This window comes from Hypanus sabinus, chromosome 2 (assembly GCF_030144855.1).
Source record: "Hypanus sabinus isolate sHypSab1 chromosome 2, sHypSab1.hap1, whole genome shotgun sequence".
NCBI lineage: Eukaryota > Metazoa > Chordata > Chondrichthyes > Myliobatiformes > Dasyatidae > Hypanus > Hypanus sabinus.
Window position 1 is genome coordinate 185892113 of NC_082707.1, and position 17874 is coordinate 185909986.

Sequence of the window (17874 nt, forward strand, 5' to 3'; positions counted from 1 at the left end):
CAGCGCATTCCCAATCCTTTAGTCGACTAGCTTTATGAGAGACCCACAGTATCTGTGATCCTTGAACATGTTAAAGAACCGATGTTAAACAGGACTGGTAAACTGTGGCCAAAGGTAATGGAGAATATTCTGACTAGTTGTGTCACAGCCTGGGAAGGAGGCTCCAGTGCAATGGATCATAAGAGGCCGTAGAGGTACACTCAGCCAGCTCTATCATGGGCACAAGTAACTCCACCATTGAGGGCATACTAAAGAGCTGATGCCTCAAGAATGTGGCATCCAACACTAAGGACCCTCACCATCCGGAAAAAGCCCTCTTCTCGTTACTACCACGGGGAGGAGGTAGAGGAGCCTGAAGACCCACACTTAATAATTTAGGAATAGCTTATTCCCCTCCATTGTCAGATTTCTGAACAATCCAAGAACACTACCTCAATGTTCCTCTTTTGTGCAATTTATTTATTTTTGTAATTTTTCTTGCACTATTCTGCAGCCAGAAAACAATAAATTTCATGACATATGTCAGTGAAAATAAACCTGATTCTGATTGCAAAGAAGAAGGTTTGAGAGTGTTTGTTTTTGGACAGCAGAGGCTTACTAAAGATTTCAGTATTACCTTTCATTTAATTTACACAATTTCATGAAGGAAGTGCTTAGTAAAGATTTAGATTTATTTATCACATTCAAGGCAGCTACCCAACCAGTGGCACTGACCTTGATAATAATGAAGAGTTTTGGGTGGCTGGCTATGAATTGCATTGTCTCATCCTCCTGCTACATAGGACCCTTTCCAGTTTACTTATCACTCAAATCTGTCCACTGATGATGCCATAGCCCCTGTCCTGACCCACCTAGAAAATGGTGCCTCCCATGCCAGGATGCTGTTTATCAACAAAAAAGTAGTTAAGACCAAAATTGGGCCATTGAAGACAGAAACAGGTGAATTTATTATGGAGAACAAGGAAATGGCAGATGAGTTGAACAGGTACTTTGGATCTGACTTCACTAGGGAAGACACAAACAATCTCCCAGATGTAATAGTGGCCAAAGGAACTAGGGTAAAGGATGAACTGAAGGAAATTTATATTAGGCAAGAAACGGTGTTGGATAGACTGTTGAGTCTGAAGGCTGATAAGTCCCCGGGACCTGATGGTCTGCATCCCAGGGTACTTAAAGAGGTGGCTCTAGAAATCATGGACGCATTGGTAATCCTTTTCCAATGTCCTATAGATTCAGGAACAGTTCCTGCTTGATTGGAGGGTGGCTAATGTCCCATTTTTCAAGAAAGGAGGGAGAGAGAAAACGGAATTATAGACCGGTTAGCCTGACATCAGTTGAAAGATGCTGGAGTCAATTATAAAAGAGGAAATTACAACACATTTGGATAGCAGTAGAAGGATCAGTCCGAGTCAGCATGGATTTATGAAGGGAAAATCATGCTTGACTAATCTTAAGGAGTTTTTTGAGGATGTAACTATGAAAATGGACAAGGAAGAGCCAGTGGATATAGTGTACCTGGACTTCCAGAAAGCTTTTGATGAAGTCCCACATAGGAGATTAGTGGGCAAAATTAGGGCACGTAGTATTGGGGGTAGAGTACTGACATGGATTGAAAATTGGCTGGCTGACAGGAAACAAAGAGTAGTGATTAACGGGTCCCTTTTGGAATGGCAGGCTGTGATCAGTGGGGTACCATAAGGTTCGGTGCTGGGACCGCAGCTGTTTACAATATACATTAATGATTTAGATGAAAGGATTAAAAGTAACATTAGCAAATTTGCTGATGACACAAAGCTGGGTGGCAGTGTGAAATGTCAGGAGGGTGATATGAGAATGCAGGGTGACTTGGACAGGTTGGGTGAATGGACAAATGTATGGCAGATGCAGTTTAATGTGGATAAATGTGAGGTTATCCACTTTGGTGAACAGGAAGGCAGATTACTATCTAAGTGGAGTCATGTTAGGAAAAGGGGAAGTACAACGAGATCTAGGTGTTTTTGTACATCAGTCAATGAAAGGAAGCATGCAGGCACAGCAGGCAGTGAAGAAAGCTAATGGCATGCTGTATTTTATAACAAGAGGAATTGAATATAGGAGTAAAGAGGTCCTTCTGCAGCTGTACAGGGCCCTGGTGAGACCCCACCTGGAGTATTGTGTGCAGTTTTGGTCTCCAAATTTGAGGAAGGACATTCTTGCTATTGAGGGAGTGCAGCGTAGGTTCACAAGGTTAATTCCCGGAATGACGCGACTGTCATATGTTGAAAGATTGGAGCGACTGGGCTTGTATACACTGGAATTTAGAAGGATGAGAGGGGATCTGATTGAAACATATAAGATTATTAAGGGATTGGGCAAGCTGGAGGCAGGAAGCATGTTCCCGCTGATGGGTGAGTCCAGAACTAGAGGCCACAGTTTAAGAATAAGGGGTAGGCCATTTAGAACAGAGATGCGGAAAAACTTTTTCACCCAGAGAGTGGTGGATATGTGGAATGCTCTGCCCCAGAAGGCAATGGAGGCCAAGTCTCTGGATGCATTCAAGAGAGAGTTAGATAGAGCTCTTATAGATAGTGGGGTCAAGGGATATGGGGAGAGGGCAGGAATGGGGTACTGATTGTGTATGATCAGCCATGATCACTGTGAATGGCGGTGCTGGCTAGAAGGGCCAAATGGCCTACTCCTGCACCTACTGTCTATTGTCTATAACTCCAACTTGGCATTTAACCTGATTGATCTGCAGAAATTGGTGGGTAAACTATCCTCATTGGGTCTCAATAGCTTTTGTGTAATTGTATCTTGGACTTGTTGACAGAAAGACTGCAGTCAGTTCGTGTTGGCAGCAATATCTCTAGCTCCATCACGCTGAGTACCAGCATCCCTCGCGGTTGCATGCTCAACTCGCTGCTGTTCATTGCAAGGCGTGACCTGCTGCTAGATCCAGCTCAAAGTGAATCTGAATCAAAGTTCACCAATTACACACCTCAACAATGACAGCGAGACGATGTATGGAGAGGTAGATTGACTTTCAGAATGGTGTGACCACAGCAATTTAAGTCTCAACGTGGACAACACTAAAGAGATAATTATGGACTTCAGGAAGGTGCAGGCTGACCACTCCTCATAAACAGGTCCTCCCTGGTGACAGGAGCACCAAGTTTCCAGGAGTACACATAAAGGAGGATCTCACCTGCTCCCTCAACACCATCTCTCTAGTCAAGAAAGGACAGCAACATATCCACTTCCAGACGAGATTGAGGCAAGCAAGTGCCTCTTACCCAACCCCCCTCATTCGAGCCACTTTTTACAGGAGCACCATTGAGAGTGTCCTGACCAGCTGCATCAACATCTGGTAAGCGACTGCAAGATCCTACAAAGGTTTGTGTCTCTCTTCCACTTATCCAACATGCTTACCAGGAGCACTGTGTATGTAGAGCCCTTAGCATTGTCAATTATACCTCCCATCTGTCCAACAGTCTCTTTCACCCCTTACCATCAGGCAGGAGGTACCATAATATTAGAACAAGGACTGCCTGGATTTGAAACCGATTCTTCCCCCGAGCCATGAGACTACTGAACTTCCTGTCACCACTCAAGCTCATCACATATGAAGCACCAGTAGCATTTTACTGTTTACTTTTTAACCTGTGTCGTGAATGCACGTTATGCTAAATGTCAATCTTATTAAATATGTTTAATTATTCATGAATTTATTTGTTGCAATATTACTTTGTGTTGTGTGTACTGTGTTGAGCACTTCGTTCCAGAGGAACGTTGTTTCATTTGGCAGCAATATACATGTATACATATACAATATACATGTTGCCAGAATGGTGCATAGTACTCCATTGTAGCATGACCAAGATTTTATAAAGTTATAATACCTCACTTGTTGTTATATTCTATGCCCCATTTTATTATGCATATTTTATTCCAAATCCATACTTCAACCTCTAGCTTATTTCCTGTATAAGTTTTTATTCTTTATCATTGTTAAATGTTTTATTTTTTGTTGAATGGCCCAACCTGACCAAAACACTGCAGCAAATTCCCTACATCTGTAAAAGTACATGTAAATATCAACAAATATAGCTCAACCTTGATCCATGATCTATTTAGTAAAGACTAATATCACATTCTTCACCAGCTTAACTACTTAGTCTGTTGCCTTCAGGGACACAAGAGATTATGCAGCTGGTAGAAATCTTAAGCAGCACAAATACATATGCAAAATGCTGGAGCAACTCAGCAGTTCAGGAAGCAGGTGTGGAAGGAGATAAAGAAGGATGTTATTTCTGGATTTCAGTTTGGCATTCAACACTATTGTCCCACAAACTTTGGTGAACTAACTCCTACTCCTTGGTCTAAATACACCACTCTGCAACTGGGTGTTGGACTTCCTAATGAACAGACCTCAGATAGTCAGGATGTATACCCACTCCTCCCTTGCCATCATTCTCAACACGGCTGTGTACTGAACCCACTGCTGTCCACTCTGCTCATGGCCAAACACCCGGGTAATCTCACATCAACAAGTTTGCTGATGATATGACGGTGGTGGGGCTCATCATCAACAATATTGAGATGGACTACAGACAGCAGGTCAAGAGCTAGAGGCCTGGTTCCAGACAAATAAGCTCTTCCTCGATGTTAACGAGAGAAAGGAGATGGTTATCAACTTCAGGAGGACTCAGACCAGCACACCCCTCCTTACGTAGGCTGCGCAACAGTGAAAACTCCTGGGAGTGTACATCTCACACAACCTCTCATTGTCCCAGAACACGTTCTACACAACCAAGAAAGCTCTACATTGTACAGAGGCTGAAGAGAGCTGGTCTATGCACATCAGTATTCCTGTCCTTCTACAGATGCACAGTAGAGAGCTGATTCACTGCAATGGACAGGAGGGCTCTGCAACAGGTAGTCAAAATAGCCCAGTGCGTCACTGGCATTGGCCTACTCGCCATAAAGGACATATAGAAAGGTGCTGGAAAATGGCCAGCAACATCATGAAGGATCCCACCACCCTGTCCCACTCCCATCAGGGAGGAGGCTACGTGACATCCGCACCAGGACCACTAGAATCAATCATAGTTACTTTTGCCAAGCAGTAAGGCTGATCAACACCTTCACCCACAAACCCATCCCAACAGAGCTCCTACCCTGCACTACTTCATCATTTCCTGTCAGAATCACCTTATGTAGACACTCCTGTGCCTAATGTCATTTTATGGACACATTAATCAATCTATGTATATAAGCTATCTTATGTATTTATATATATTGCTTTTTATCATTGTGCTCTTTATCTTATGTTTTTTGTCTGCATTAGATCTGGAGTAATGATTATTCCATTCTCCTTTATGTCTGTGTGCTGGAAATCACCAAGAGAACCATTTGCAAGCAGATGCTCCTTGCTAGGTCAAGTACTAAAGGCTTGTGCTGATCAACTGGCTATAGTGTTCACCAATATCTTTAACTTTGCTTTGACAGTCCGAGGTACCCACCTGCTTCATGCATGCTTCAATTATACCAGTGCTTAAGTGGGTATGATAACCTGTCTCAATTACTAACATCCAGTAGCACCTACATTCACAGTGGAGTGCTTTGAGAGGCTGGTGATGAAACATATCAACTCCTGCCTGAGAATTGATTTGCATCTGTTCCAACTTGCCTACCATCACAACAGGTCAACAGCATTTGCCATCTCATTGGCTCATCACTCAACCCTGGAACATCTGGACAGCAAAGATCAGGATGCTCTTTATCGACTACAGTTCAGCATTCAATACCATCATCCCCTCAAACTAATCAATATGCTCCAAGATCTTGGCCTCAATACCTCCTTGTGCATTTGAATTCTTGATTTCCTTACTTTCAGACCCCAGTCAGTTCGGATTAGTAACAACAGCTCCTCCATAATCTCCTTCAGCAAAGGTGCGCCTCAAGGCTGTGTGCTTACCCCCTGCTAAGCACGTATGACTGTGTGGTTAGGCACAGTTCCAATGCCATATTCAAATTTGCTGATGATACCACAGTCGTAGGCCAATTCAAAGGTGGTGATGAATCGGCATATAGCAGCGAGATTGAAAATCTGGCTGAGTGGTGCCATAAAAACAACCTCTCACTCAATGTCAGCAAGACCAAGGAGCTGATTATTGACTTCAGGAGAAGGAAACCAGAAGTCCATGAGCCAGTCCTCATTGGAGATGGAGAGTGTCAGCAGCTTTAAATTCCTCGGTGTTATTTCAGAGGACCTGTCCTGCACCCAGCACGAAAATGCAATTACAAAAAAGCACGGCAGCACCTCTACTTCCTTAGGAGTTGGTGGAGATTTGGTATGACATCTAAAACTTTGACAAACTTCTATCGTCGTGTAGTGAAAAGTATATTGAATGGCTGTATCACAGCCTGGTATGGAAACACCAATGTCCTTCAACAGAAAATCCTACAAAATGTAGTGGATACAGCCCAGCCCATCATGGGTAAAGCCCTCCCCACCACTGAGTACATCTACATGAAACACCATCACAGGAAATCAGCATCCATCATCAGGGATCCCCACCACACCAGACATGCTCTCTTCTTGCTACTGCAATCAGAAACTAGGTACAGGAAGCTTGGGACTCACGCCACCAGGTTCAGGAACAGTTACTACCCCTCAGCCATCAGGCTCTTGAATCAAAGGGGATAACTTAACTCGCTTTCACTTGGCCCATCATTGAAATGTTCCCACAACTAATGGGATCTCTTTTAAGGACTCTTCATTTCATGTTCTCAATATTTATTGCTTATTTATTTATTATTATTATTATTATTTATTTCTCTTTGTACTTGCACAGTTTGTTGTCTTCTGCACACTGGTTAAACCCAAGTTGGTGCGGTCTTTCGTTGATTCTGTTAAAGTTATTATTCTATAGATTTATTTAGTATGCCCACAAGAAAATGAATCTTGGGATTGTATATGTACTTTGATAATAAATTTAATATGAACTTTGAACATCTTCAATCTCTCACTGCTGCAGTCAGAAGTTTCAAAAAGGCAACACCTGCCAGTGCCCAATGAAAGCAGAGTGAGCTGCCTCAATGACTATCACCCACTTGCACTCACATCTACTGTGATGAAGGAACACACACAAAATGCTGGAGGAACTTGGCAGGTCAGGCAGCATCTATGGAAATGAACAAGCAGTCGATGTTTCAGTCCGAGACCCTTCTTCAGGACTGGACAGGAAGGGGAAAGGTGCCAGAATAAGAACGTGGAGGGAGGGGCAGGAGGATAGCTGGAACATGATAGGTGTAGCCAGGTGAGTGGACAACGTACAGGGCTGGAGGGGAGGAATCTGATAGGAGAGGAGAGTGGACAATAGGAGGAGGGATCCAGGGTGAGGTGATAGACAGGTGAAAATAGGTAAGAGGCTAGAGTGGGGAATAGAAAAAAAGGGGGGGGGGAGGGATTTTTTTGCTGGAAGGAGAAATTGATATTCATGCCATCATATTGGAGGGTATCCGGATGGAATATGAGGTGTTGTTCCTCCACCCTGAGGGTGGCCTCAGCGTGGCACAAGAGGAGACCATGGACCAACATGTGGAACAAGAATGGGAATCGGAATTAAAATGTTTGGCTACCAGGAAGTTCTGCTTTTGCCGGATGGAGTGGAGGTGCTTGATGAAGCTGTCCCCCAGGTTATGATGAGTCTCACCAATATAAAGAAGGCGGCACTGGGAGCACCAGACACAATAGACGATCCCAGCAGATTCACAGGTGGAGTGTTGCCTCACCTGGAAGGACTGTTTGGGGTCCTGAATGGAGGTGAGGGAGGAGGTTCTGTGGAAAGCGAAGAGAGGGAGGGTGATGAAGATACATGTGGTAGGATCCATTTGGAGATGGCGGAAGCTGCAGAGAATGATGTGTTGGATGCAGAGGCTCATGGAGTGGTAGGAAAGGACAAAAGGGACTCTATCCTTGTTAAAGCAGCTGGAACATGGGTGAGCGCAGATGTCTGGGATATGGAGGAGATGCAGGTGAGGGCAGCATCTATGGTAGAGGAAGGGAAGCCTCATTCTTTGAAGATGTCCTTAAAAGGAAAGCCACATCCTGGAAACAGATGTGATGGAGATAACAGAACTGAGAAAAAGCAATAGCATTTTTACATGAGACAGAGTGGAAAGAGGTATAGTCAAGATAACTGTGGAAATTGGTAGGCTTATAAAATATGCCAGTTGACAGTTTGAGATTGAGAAAGGGAAAGGGAGGTGTCTGAAATGGACCAAGTGAATTTAAGGACAGGGTAGAAGTTAAAGGCAATGAGCTCAGCATGGGTGCATGAAGCAGCACCAATCGAGTCATCGATGTAGTGGAAGAAGAGCTTGGGAGCATTACATGGGAAGGCTTAGACCATTGACTGTTCTATGTAGTCAATGAAAAGGCAGGCATAGCTGGGGCCCATGGCTACCTCAAGCCTAGAGAAAATAGGAGGAGCCAAAGGAAAAGTTGTTGAGGGTAAGGACCAGTTCTGCCAAATGAAAGAAGGTGATGAAGTGCTTTGAGAGGTTGCTCGTGGCTAGAATCAACTCCTGCTGAGGTAAGGACTTGAAGCCGCTGCCATTTGCCTATCGCCACAATAGATCTACTGTGGATGCAAACTCAATGGCTCTCCACCAATGTTCTCTCTAAGGTAAGCGCACACACACACACACCTTTTGCTACATGTACCCAAAGGAAGTTGAACGATGCACAAAATGTTGTCACCCTCTACCTCATTGGCATGTTAGGCATATTTCACATTCATACACAATCACATTTCCTTTTCCATTTTCTGATGTGGATGGTGTTGACAACATGGAGTTTGATTTGTCTGCAGATTTTAGAACTGGCTTGTTTATACTGTTTTTACTGAAGAAATTATTTATTCACTATGTCAAATTCCAAAGAAGCAGAGGACGTGAAGCGCAAAAGAACTGCTAGTTCATTTAAAGTGGAATGGCTTAATGAAACAGTAGAAAGCTCGTGAGGTCAGGAACGTGCAGCTACGAGAAATATTTATGTAAAATACAGAAGCTGGTGTTACCTGTGTGTACTGTCACGATGGAAACGTTCTGGAGAATTTGCAAATGGAAAGAAGAGGAGTGATGTTTGGAAACTTGACTTTTTAAAGTGTCATTTAGCAAGCAAATCACGTGGATGGTACGCAAAAACTCTGGCAAGAAAATCCTTCATTACCCGCTACAGGCCTGCTACATGTGTTTTGTGAGAGTGCAAATGAACCAGAGTGAAAACAATCAAACCCAGAGGAGATCAAAGTTCTTATTAACAGTGTTTTGCTAGCTATTAAAATAAATACTTCTATATATAAAATACAGCACACCCATGTTGTTGTCACTGGGCAAAAATTGCACAAGATTTTTGGCACACTGGTCATGACAAATCAGAGGGAACATTTGCACCACTTGGCCTTGGATCACTTGGACAATAGTAATACCTTTCATCAGGGTGCTGCTTATTTTCTACAGCTCAATGTTTGACACAATCGATCATGCCTTCAGTTCTAATCAACAAGTTCCAAAACCTGGGCTTTTGTACCACCCTCTGCACTGGATACTTGAGTTCCTCACCAAGAGACCACAGTCTGTGCAAATCAGAAATAACATCTCCTCCTCACAGACAACAAACACTGGCATACTTCAAGGATGTGTGTTTAGCCACTGCTCTATGCTCTCTACACCCTTGACTGTGCAGTTAGGCGCAACTCAAAAGCCATCTGTAAATTTGCTGATGACACAACCATCATCGACAAAATTTCAGATGCTGACAAGGAGGCGTACAGGGACGAGATAGATTAGCTGGTTAAGTGGTGTTGCAACAACAACCTTGCACTCATTGTCAGTAAGACCAAGGAATTAGTTGTGGACTTCAGAAAGGGGAAATCAAGGAATCACACACCAGTCTTGATTGAGGGATCAGCAGTGGAAAGGGTGAGCAGTTTCAAATTCCTGGGTGTCAGCATCTCTGAAGAATTCTCTTAGGCCCAACATATTGATGCAATTACAAAGAAGGCACAACAGCGGCTAGCTTTCAGTAGGAGTTTGAGGAAACTTGACACTCTCAAATTTCTACAGATGTACCATGGAGAGCATTCTAACTGGTCGCATCACCGTCTGGTATGGAGGGCCACTGCACAGGATTGAGAAACGCTGTAGAAAGTTGTAAACACAACCAACTCCATCATGGGCATTAGCCTCCCCAGCATCAAAAAGGCAATGCCTCAAAAAGGTGGCATTCATCATTAAGGACCCCCATTATCCAAGATGTACCCTCTTCTCATTGCTACCATCAATGAGGTGGTACAAGAACCTAAAGACACACACTCAACATTTCCTCTCTTTTTGCACTAATTTATTTTAATCTAATTAATATAAATTTAATTTTATATATATATGGTAAAAAAGACAAACAACTTTTTAACTGAGTAACAATTTATGTATTTAAATGAAATACAAACAAATCAGAATGCTAGCAATAGCTCTACAGTATTATAAAACTGTGCATTTGTTCTTAATTCATCTGTCGTATTCTCTTGGTTAAATGTAAATGAACGAAATCAGCGCCAGTTACCTAGTGCAGATAATGGACCCCCTTTAAGCAATGCATCCTCCAAATCTTCATTTTCATTGTTACATATCTTCATAATTTCAAATTTGTTCATTCATTTTTCATTTTCAATCTTTTTTATTGATTTTTAAACAAAAAAAGAGGAGAAATAAATCAGAGGAGAAGTTATAGCAAACACATAATGCAAAAAACAAACAACAAAAGAGATATATGCTGTCAAAGTGATATAAATATGATACTAAGCTATTTTATATAAACAAGAAACCACAACTCCTCTTGGCAAATCATAGACAAAAAAAGACTGGAAATTTTGATATGTTGAAGTAGTGAAATCATTTCATTTTCACTCCCAGTTATTTCTGACATCTCCATTCCTGAGCACTTGAAAATGCAGTGAGCAAAACAGTTCCAAATTGTCTTACAGCTTATTTCTTGCCAACCATCAGTACAAAAATCACTGCTTTTTGAACACAAACATAAACAACTGACGCTATTTAAAAAATGATCAATCTAAGCATGGTGTAGTGTCTTAATAACACAGAAGTGCACATGATTGGTGCTGGTTATAAGTTCTTTGGCATCAGTCTCCTGCCCCCATTAAATGGCATAGTGTCCCAAATAAACAAGGGGAATTCTGGCCATTTTTGCAATTTAGTTTTTGTTCTTTAAGAGTTGTCCCAAATAGGTGGCTGCCCTGATTCACCATTGAATACAATAAAGAGTACAATAGAGAATATAAATTGTAATTTATATATTCTTTATTATTATGTATTGCAGCCTCTCCAGAGCCAACCAAAAGTGTTTGGGTCTTTTTTAAATGTCCCTTTTACCTTGCGAGGCAATGATGGACATTAAGAACTTCAAGTACTGCAGGTCTACCGGATCAGTGAGTCACTTTTTGGCAGAGGAGCTAAAGGAACTGGACTTGATGTGGACAATGTTACTGCCTGCTACAGAAAGGCATTGGAATCAGTGTGTGAAAACAGTGTGCAGGCTAACAGCATGCAATTGACTTCGACGCTTTTCTTTGTGATCGCGAGACCCTGTTGGAAATCGGAGATGTAAAATACTGCAAGTCTGGTTCACTGGTCTATTGGCGAGACTGACAGCGGGGAGCTGCGTGGGCTCAGTTGTAGCAGGGACTCAGCCCCGTGCTACATGGTTGCCTGTTGCTGCAGTCCAGGAGGGGAGATGCTGGTGGTGTGGCACAGCATCTATGCTGAGTTGGGGGCTGGCCTTTCATTGATGCTGCTCTCCAGTGTTCGCTCAGTGGAAGACAAGCTGCATTGCATGCATGCATGCGTGTGTACAATCATCTGCAGACTGGCTTTTTCTTTCTAACAACATCCATACACCATCAATTTACAGGACATGTCACTCAGGGACTTGGGCTATATCTATTTTATTTGTTTGACTGTATGTTCACTACGATCTTGTGTATGTTCTCTATGTGCCTTGTGCTGTGTATGACTTTTGGTACTGTGCTTTGCACCTTGACCCCGGAGTAACTCTGTTTTGTTCGGCTGTGTTCGTGGGTATTCATGTATGGTTGAATGACAATTAAACTAACATGAATATACTGCTGGTGCAAAACAGATTTCATGGCATGTGGCAAAATTATTAAACCTTATTCTGATTCACTCATTGGTTGTACATTCAGAGAACCATCCTTCAACACGGTAACAAAAGGGGTAGAGCAATCACTCCAGTCGAGTATGATGTTCTCCTAAGGGTGGTCTTCTGGTGGGTCCTCAGATTGCTGGTGAGGCTGGTCCAGGATCCACATGCTCTGCTGTAGTGTAGGCGAGTGTAAGCGGTTAACGGTTGGGTCTTTTGATTGTTCAGTCTTTCCTTTCGCAGCTACCACTTGCTCTCCGTGGCACGGTGGAGGTTGCTCTCGTGTAGAGCAGCTTCCTCTTGAGGACCTTCTCTGAGCATTGTCACCTTGTCGTGGTGGAAAGGCTTGTGAGCTCCTGAGAACCTGGGAGCAATGCCGCCTGGAACTTGGCTCCTGGTACTCCTTGCCGGTAAGGTCAAGGGCGAAGTTCCAGATTAAGAGTGATCCAAACAAGTCCTCAACGGTGGAGCTGGCGGAAGATGATGACACATCACATTGGCAGTGATGGTGGAGGAAGGTTGCAGCAGTGAAGGATCCGCAGTCATCTTGCTTTCCTTCCCACTGGGCCCTGACCCCAATCTGTTAATGATGGCTGCCTGTGCATCACTCTCCCTACATTAAACAAAGTCACACACGGGCATTCTCTACTAAGGGAATCCACCCTAACAAAAGAGTTATGATTTGAATGTCTGGTTTTTGTACTAGGACTTTTGGAATAGACACACATATTGAATATTCAAAGCAACACTTAAGATGATGGAGGAAACTCTGCAGGTCAGTAGCATCTTTGGAGGGAAATAAACTCAAAGTCTCAGGTCAAGACCCTTCATCATTTCCCTCCTGGATGGTTAATTTCCCTTCATAGATGCTGCCAGACTTCTAGATTCAAGGTTGTTTAATACCATTTTCAGTATGTAAGTGTAAAGAAGATAAAAAGATGTTACTTCAGGTCCAATGCAGCATAAAATAAAACACAAGATAAAGAACATAATAGTAATTTAACAAGCACAATAAATATAAATACATAAGATAGCTTATATGCATTGATTGATTGTGTGTCCACAGAGTGATGCTAGGTACAGGAGTGTCTGTACATAAGGTACTGACAGGAAATGACTTACTGAGTCCCTCCAGCACTTTGTGTGTGTTGTTCTGGATTTCTAGCATGTACACAACATCCTGTGTTGAGCTGGTCACTGATTCAACTGTTTAGAGTGGAAACGGGGAGGGAGGAGTTTTGTCCGTATAACCACGGCTTGTTCCCTGCTCTTCACCTTGCACGGCGCTTCATGGCAAACCTGACCAGACCTGAACCTTGGCTGATATTGGTGTGAAGGTTTACGCCCCTGATGGTACAACTTTGCAGGGACTTGCATATCTTTTTGCCAAAATTTGTGTGTCATTTTGGGAGCTGCACCTAGTTTACCAACACACTCTCCCACAGACACTAATTGCCATCTGCTTGTTGACTGTTGATGAATGACTCATAATAGACACCAACCGAAAATGGCAGCTGTGTGCATGTTGCTATTCCAGGCTTCGAGAGGCTTTCACGAGCCAGACCCACAACATCCTTCGTGTGCTTTCATCTTTGCTATTGTTTGATCAAGGAGAAACCAGAACAAAATCTCAAAAGTCCTGGCATTGTGACAATTGCTCACAAGGACAGAGTGTTACAGCACAGATACAGTCCCTTTGGCCCATCTAGTCCATGCTGATCTGTTATTTTGCCTAGTCCCACCAGCCTGCATCTGGACCATAGCCCTCCACACCCACCCCATTCATGCACTTAGCTAGATTACTCTAAAATGTTGAAATTGAACCTACATCCACCACTTCTGCTGGCAGCTTGTTCCAAACTTGCACAACCCTCCGAGGGAAGAATTTCCCCCTCAGATTCCCTTCAAATATTTCACCTTTACTCTAAACCTATGTCCCCTAATTCTAGTCTTACCCAACCTCAGTGAAAAAAAGCTTGCCTGCATTAACCCTATCTATACCCCTCATAATTTTGTACACCTCTATCAAATCTCCATTCTCCTATGCTCCAGGGAATAAAGTCATAACTTATTTAACTTTTCCTTATAACTCAGGACCTCAAGTCCCAGCAACATTCTTGTAACTTTTCCCTGTACTCTTTCAAGCTTATGATATCTTTCCAGAACTACACACAATGCTCCAAATTTGGCCTCACTAGTGTCTTATACAACTTCAACGTAACATCCCAACTCCTGTATTCAGTACTTTGATTTATGAAGGCCAACGTGCCAAAAGTTTTCTTTATGACAAAATCTACCTATGATGCCTCATTCAGGAATTATGGATCTATATCCCCAGATCCCTTTGACCTACCATAATTGTCTGTATCCTACCATTCATGTGTAATTCCTACTCTGGTTTGTCCCTGCAAAGTGCACAATTCACACTTCTCTGAATTAGATTCCATTGGCCATTTCTCAGCCCATTTTTCCAGCAGGTCCAAATCCCATTGCAAGCTTTGATTGCCTTATTCGCTATCCACTACATCCCCAAGCTTGGATGTGCTGGCAATTGAGAGGGTCTGGAGGATGTATACGAGAATGATCCCAGGAATTGTATGAGGAGCATTTGATGGTTCTGGGCCTATACTTGCTAGAGTTTAGAAGAATGACCCACTGAATATTGAAATGCCTAGATAGTGTGGACATGGAGAGGCTGTTTCCAATAGTGGGGGTGTCTAGGACCAGAGGACACAGCTCAGAATACAAGTAGACCAAGAACAATTGTCAGATGGAGTCAGGTAGGGAAGGGTGCTGGAGTTGGGAGAGAGAAGCATATAACAACAAGCATAGAACAGTAAAAATCCTTTGGCCCATGATGTTGTGCAGATCTTTTAATGTACTCTAAGATCAATTGAACCGTTCCCTTGCACGTAGCCCTCCATTTTTCTTTCATACATATGCCCACCTAGGAGTCTCTTAAATTATCTTTAATGTACCAGACTCTACCACCACTCCTGGCAGTGCATTCCACTATCTGTGTAAAAAACTTACCTCTGACATTCCCATTTTACTTTCCTCTAATCATCTTAAAATTATACACCCCTTTTATTAACCATTGATGGTCTGGGAAAAATTATTTGACTGCACTCTCTTATCATCTTGTACATCTCTATCAAGTTACCTCTGATCCTCTGAGACGTTTGCAAGTGGATGATAGGTGAAGGCAGATGGAGCAGGGTGGCTGGGAGATATGCAGGAACACAAAGGGTGCTAAACTCTGCTGAGTAAAGGAAATGAGAATGGGAACCATTTGGGGAAAGGTGTAAGGCAGATGGAGCCAGAACCAGATGGTGGGGGGGGGCGGGAATGGGAGCATTAGTGGAGGGCTTGTGGGTGAAATGAGCGTGCAGTGAGTGGATAGACCTGTGAGAGGGAGCAAAAATAGGGGATGGTGGACTGGAGGGACTGGGATGGAAAGTGGACACATTTGGGGAAATGGAGGAGGTTTGGAAAGAGATTGAACCTTGAATGTCAATGAAAGGATCAGATCAGAGCTCAAGGGTTAATCAGAAGAGAAGGCCCAATGGCTGAGCCTGCACAATGTCTGCAAATCCATGAGTCCAATGGAGGCTGAAGAAGACAGTGGTGGCACAGTAGAGAGGGAGCTGCCTTGGCAACTCTCAACATTGACTCTGGACCCCATGAAGTCCCATGGCACCAGGTTAAACGTGGGAATGGAAACCTCCTGCTGATTACCACGTCCCGTCCTCCCTCAGCTGATGAATCAGTACTTCTCCATGTTGAGCAGCACTTGGAGGAGGCACTGAGGGTGGCAAAGGCACAGAATGTACTCTGGGTGGGGGACTTCAATGTCCATCACCAAGAGTGGCTTGGTAGTACCACCACAGACCGAGCTGGTTGGGTTCTTCTGGACAAAGCTCTAGACTGGGACTACAGCAGGTGGTGAGGGAACCAACAAGAGGGAAAAACACACTTGACCTCATTCTCACCAACCTGCTTGCTGTGGAAGCATTGGTAGATGCGACCACTGTACAGTATTTGTGGAGACTAAATCCCATCTCCATATTGAAGAAACCCTCCTTTGCATTGTGTGGCACCACCACTGTGCTAAATGGGATAGACTTCGAACAGAACTAGCAGCCCAAGACTGGGCATCTATGAGGAGCTGTAGGCCACCATCCACAGCCGAATTGTACTCAACTACAATCTGTAACCTCATGGCCCAGCATATCCCCCACTCTAACATTACCACCCGGCCAGGGGATCAACCCTGGTTCAGTGAGGAGTGCAGGATGGCATGCCGAGAACAACACCAGGCATTCCTCAATATGAGGCGTCACCCTGGTGAAGTCACAATACAGGACTACTTGCATGCCAAACACCAGAAGTAGCAAGTAATGGACAGAGCTAAGTGATCCCACAACTAACGGATCAGATCCAAGCTCTGTAGTCCTGCCACATCTGGCCGTGAACGGCGGTGGACAATCAAACAACTCACTGGAGGGGGAGGCTCCACAAGTACGTCCATCCTCAATGATAGAGGAGTTCAGCATGCCTGTGCAGAAGATGAGGCTGAGGCATTTGCAACAATCTTTGGTCAGAAGTGCCGAGTAGATGATCCAGCTCAGCCTCCTCCAGAAGTCCCCAGCAACCCAGATGGCAGAATGCAGCCAATCTGATTCACTCCACGTGATATCAAGAAACAGCTGAAAACTCTGGATACTGCGAAGGCTTTGGGCCCAGACAAAATCCCAGCAGTAGTCCTGAAGATTTGTGCTCCAGAACTTGCCGCACCACTAGCCCAGCTGTTCCAGTACAGCTACAACACTGGCATCTACCCGGCAATGTGGAAAATTACCCAGATATGTCCTGTACACAAGAAAAAGAACAACTCTGACCCAGCCAGTTACCGGCCTATCAACCTACTCTCAATCATCAGCTAAGTAATGGAAAGGGTCATCAACAGTGCTATCATGCAGCACCTACTCAGCATTAACCTGCTTATGGATGCCTAGTTTAAGTTCCATCAAGGCCACGCAGCTCCTGACCTCATCACCTCCTTGGTCCCAATACCAGAGGTGAGGTGAAAGTGATAGCCCTCGACTTCAAAGTAGCATTTGACCGAGTATGGCATCAAGGTGCCCTAGCTAAAATGGAGTCAATGGGGATTGGGAGAAATCTGCTGGTTGGAATCATACCTGACACAAAGGAAGATGGTTGTGTGGTTGGAAGTCAGTCATGTCATCCTCAAGACATCACTCCAGGACTTCCCATCTTCAGCTGCTTCATCCATGACCTTCCTTCTGTCATAAGGTCAGATGTGGGGATGTTCATAGATGGCTGCACAATGTTCTGCACCATTCATGACTCCTCGGATAGTGAAGCAGCTCACACCCAAATGCAGCAGGATCTGGACAATATCCAGGCTTGGGCTGACAAGTGGCAAGTAACATTCGAGCCACACAAGTGCCAGGCAATGACCATCTCCAAAAAAAGAGGCTCTAATCATTGTCCCTTGACATTCAGTGGCATCACCATCACTGAATCAAAAGAACATGAGAAACAGGAGCAGGAGTAGGCCATCTGGGCTGTCAAGCCCGCTCCGCCATTCAATAAGATTATGCCACGGACTCACCTCTACCTACCTG